Source organism: Fukomys damarensis, unplaced genomic scaffold, assembly GCF_012274545.1.
Source record: "Fukomys damarensis isolate Sample0158 unplaced genomic scaffold, DMR_v1.0_HiC HiC_scaffold_39, whole genome shotgun sequence".
Classification (NCBI taxonomy): domain Eukaryota; kingdom Metazoa; phylum Chordata; class Mammalia; order Rodentia; family Bathyergidae; genus Fukomys; species Fukomys damarensis.
The window spans coordinates 19,945,911-19,950,729 of NW_022900951.1; the positions used below are offsets into that span (position 1 = coordinate 19,945,911).

At 39.0% G+C, this 4,819-nt stretch overlaps 1 protein-coding gene across 3 annotated transcripts in view; it reads right to left on the minus strand.

The window, feature by feature from the left end:
- Window positions 1–4,819, minus strand: part of Klhl15 (kelch like family member 15) — a 38,086-nt gene that overhangs the window by 32,282 nt on the left and 985 nt on the right. The gene's annotated exons all lie outside the window — the stretch shown is intronic.

Here is a 4,819-nt window from a genome sequence, read left to right on the forward strand (position 1 = left end):
CAGATCGTCCCCAAACAAAAAAAAAAAAAAAAAAAAAAAAAAAAAAGACCTACTTTCATCACTACCTTGATAATGTGTGATGTCGAATTAATTTACCTAATACATACTTCTTCCAGGGGCCCTATTCAGGGACATTTTGGGATCTCAAAATCAACACATCTAAACAGAACCCTAATTCTGTCCTCCTCCAGTTTTTAAAAATGTTGTATTCTTCATCTTATCAAGAGACATTTGGTCCTATTTGTCTATTAAGCTACCTTCAGTGCTATTGATTCTATCACACTAAATGCTCACTTATCTAAGACAGGAAAGTATGCACAAGATGAAATTAACATCAAAAATTTTATTAGCTTCCATTTACAAAAAAGTATGTAATGTCAGGTAGTTGTGACGGTGCATACCTCTAGTCCTAGGTACTCAAGAGGCTGAGATAGGAGGATCGCTTGAGCCCAGGAGCTTGGAATCTGGGTGATATAACAAGGCCTCATCTCAAAAAAAGAAAAAAACTTTCCTGATATAGTGATGCATATCTGTAACCCCAGCCATCAGGAGGCTGAGGTAGGATGATATTGAAAGTTCAAAGCCAGCCTTGGCTACACAGCAAGAAGCTCTCTAAAATTTTTTTTGAAACTATTCATTTTGGAAAGGTAGACCATAGGAGGGTTTAATCGAAAATTTTTGAGAAAATATATTTTATGGCAGGCACAATGGTACACACCTGTAATTTCAAGTATTTGGGAAGTTAAGGCAAGAGGATCTCAAGTTCCAAGCCAGCCTGGGCAACTCAAAGAAGCACTGTCTTAACGATGTTTTTAAAAAGGACTGGGAATGTAGCTCAGTGGTAGAGTGGCTCTGCATTCAATTTCTAATACCACAAAACAAGTATGTGTGTGTGTCAATATAGTAAAATGATTAAGAGACATGATCAAAAACTATGGTGAATGCAGCTACCAAAGGAAAGCTACCAACAGAAAGGCATGGGTCTTCATACAAGGGTTGTGCTGAAATAAAATACAAGGGGTACATTGAACCTTAGTAACAGTGTGTATGACATGTTTCAGTTTGTTTGTAGTTGTGAGCTAAGAGAAAAGGTTGAGAAAAGGTCTGTTTTAAAGTATCCCATAAATCACAGATCATGAAGAATGAATTAACGTGAAATTTGTCAACTTCATGCTACTCAGATTCTAGCTTTTTAAGAAATATCATCACAGGAGGGCTGGGGATTTAGCTCAGTGGTGCTGCCACCTGCCTTGCAAGTGCAAGGTCCTGAGATTGAGCCCTTATACAAAAAAATAAAACAAAACAGAAATATCATCACAGGAGATGAAACTTGGGCCTATGGTTATGATCCTGAGACCAAGGTTCAGAGTTCTCAATGGAAAAGTACTTAGCTCTCCTCATGTGAAAAAAAGAGTTTGTACTAAGGAACACTACAGTGAACTCTGAATATCATAAGGGTTTATTAAAATGTCTAAAAAACAACATGCATAAAAAACAGCTTGACAGGGCCAGGGATTTAGCTCAATGGTGCCGTCACCTGCCTCGCAAACACAAGGTCTGGAGTTTGATCCCTGGTACCGAAAAGAAAAAAAAACAAAACAGCATAACAAATGGGCCAATAGTTTCATCCTCCACCCATCTGTAAAAACATTACCATGTGTCCTCAGCCAACTTATTCCCTGAATATGGCACTGTGTGACTTCTGGCTCTTCTCCAAAGTCAAAATGGCATGACAGGTAAATGTTTTTAATTGATCTAAGACATTGAGGCAGCCATAACAGCACAAACAAAGACACTTACAACAAGAAGACTTCTAGAAGTGCTTCAAACAGTGGCAAGAATAACTGGAAGTATGTGTTCAAGTGAAGGGAGAGGGTATTCTGAGGGGAATATAATTGCAATGTGGATTTTACTGCAAACTTTTTTTTTCAATTTAAACATTCACCATGTCATATATAAAGCCAGATGTGATAGCATATGCCTATAATCCCAGCACTCTGAGGCTGAGGCAGGAGGATCACAAGTTCAAGAGTAGCCTAAGCAATTTAGCTAGATCCAGCCTCAAAGTTAAAAAAAGTGGGCTGGAGATGTAGCTCATTGCAATAGCCCTAGGCAAAATCTCCAGTACCACACACATAAAAAGAGAAATATATAAATATTTTTAGCCAGGGATTTAGCTCAGTGGTTCCACTGCCTGCCTCACAAGGGCAAGGTTCCAAGTTCAACCCCCGGTACCAAAAATAAATAAATATTTTAAAATGTATATGTGTGTATCAGATATATATAAAAAATATATAAGACAATGTAATAATGCTTGTCAGAACTACTTTACTGACACATTTATAAAGTAAGCTATCAAGCCGGGCATGGTGGTGCATGCCTGTAATCCCAGCACTCAGGAGGCTGATGCAGGAGGATTGCTGTGAGTTCAAGACCAGCCTGGGCTACATAGTAAGTTCCAGGTCAGCCTCAACTACATAGTTAAAAAAAAAAAAAAGTTAAGCTATGAATTTGGTCTTATCTGAATTTTTTTCTGATATTGAGAATTGAATCCAGTGACACCACACAGCTACATCCCTCATCCTTTTTAAATTTTGAGCCAAGGTCTCACTAAGTAGTTAAATTGCCCAGGGTGCTTACATTCTTAAAGTCCCCCCTTTTTGTTATCATAGTTGATTTCTCCTACTTAGAACCAAAGGTTCTAACAGTTGTGGGTTCTAACAATATCTTTAAGGTACTTAAACATTCTTGGCTCTTTATAAATCTGTAAAGCTGAGAGAACATCAGACATGATCTCAAACTTTTGAATCATAAAATTCTTGTTATTCTTACTTTTTTATATGATTTTACAGATAGGCAATGCTCTTATATGAATATACAACATAAATAAACTACAGCTATTTTTAAAAATCTTACCAATGAGCTGTGCATGGTGGCACATGCCTGTAACCTCAACACGCTGAGAGGGTGAGGCAGGAGAATCCCAAATTCAAGCCCACCCTGGGCAACTTAGTTGAGACCCTGTCTTGAAATAAAAAATAAAAAAGAGGGCCAGGGATTTAGCTCAGAGGCACCACATCTACCTCACAAGAGCAAGGTCCTGAGTTTGATCACTGGTACCAAAGAATAAAAAATTTAAAAATTAAAAAGAGCTGGGGATGTAGCTCAGTGATAAGGCCTTCAGTTCAATCCCCAGTATCACAAAGGAAAAAAAGTCTCACCAATGCATTCATCAAATTTACCTGATCTAAACTGATTTTTTTTTTTTTGGTACCAAGGATCAAACTCGGGGTTCTGAGCTTAGGAGACAAGGCAGTGGCACCACTGAGCTAAATCCCCGACCCTAAATTGACTTCTAAAAGTAATTTGAGGCCAGGGATTTAGCTCAGTGGTGCAGCCACCTGCCTTGCAAGCACAAGCACAAAAAACAAAACAACAAAAAAAAAACCATAAAAGTAAATTTGTAAGGGAAAAGAAAAAAATATAAGAAAATGGAAATAAAGTATTTGTAAATAGGGAAGGGAGGAGGGAGTAAAGGGAGGGCAGGGACAAGGGGAAAAAATGAGAACCAAGACCTATCATGTAGAGGTACAAGATCCCAATGACGAATGTAACTGTACTGTATACCTAAAATGTACCAATAAACTCAATGAGAAAAAAAATAAAAGTAATTTGTGGTAGCTGGGCACAAGCAGTAACTTCTACCTGAAAAAGCTTAGTGAACCTATCAATAAGACTAACTGCTTTAGAGCAGCAGCAGGGTTTTCCTTTTTTATGGTAAACACGTAAGGAAAACAATGAAATTCTCAGTGGTTAGCTGACCACCATGGAAGGAAGCAGTGAGTTAGGGTACAGGTCTGAAGTCAGGTGCCAGGAAATAAATCTTGGTTCTACTTTTATTAGCTCTATGATGCTGGAGCAAACTACTTAGGCTCTCTGGGCCGCAATGTCCTCATCTGTAAAAAGAGGGTACTAATAGTAATAGAATCTACCTCATAGGTTGCGAGAATTGAATAAATGAGTACATGTAAAGCACTTAGCATTGTACACAGCCCCTAAGTAGATAATCACCTTAGGCCTTATCATTTCACCACCCCCTTTCTCCTTGGTGAGACTGGAATCCAAATAGTAAACCTGACCCTTAACTTGGGAGTTAAATAATAAACCTGACCCAGTTAACTTCAGAGAAACCATTCTCCCCAAGCAATAGCATTTCTAACCAAAACCCATGTTCTCAGGACCCATATCAACACAACTTCACAGATGAAGACACAAAGGTTCACAAGTGAAGTGACTTTATTCAGTCACACAACAAGTTAGAAATAGAGTTGAAGGGCTTGAAGTGTAGCTCAGCAGTACAGCATTTGCCTGTTGTGCCTAAGGCCCTGGATTTAATCCCCAGCACTGGGAAAAAAGAAAAAGAAAAAAAAAGAACAACTAGCTGCCATGATGCACACCTATAATCACAGCCACTCTGGAGGATGAGGCAGGAGAATCCCAAAATGAAGGATAGCTTTAGCAATTTAGCAAAACTCTAGTCTCAAAATTTAAAAATTAAAAGGGCTGAAGCTATAGCTCAGTGGTTATCCCTGGGCATCCCCAGTACCATAAAAAAAGAGAAATAGAGTTAAGGCTAGAATTTGATTTGTAAAAGACACAAAGTAGCCAGGCGTGGTGGCGCAAGCGTGTAATCCCAGCACTCAGGAGGCTGAGGCAGGAGGATCACTGTGAGTTCGAAACCAGCCTGGACTACATAGTGAGTTTCAGGTCAGTCTCAACTATATAGCGAGACCCTGTCTCAACCCCCCCCCCCCCCCAA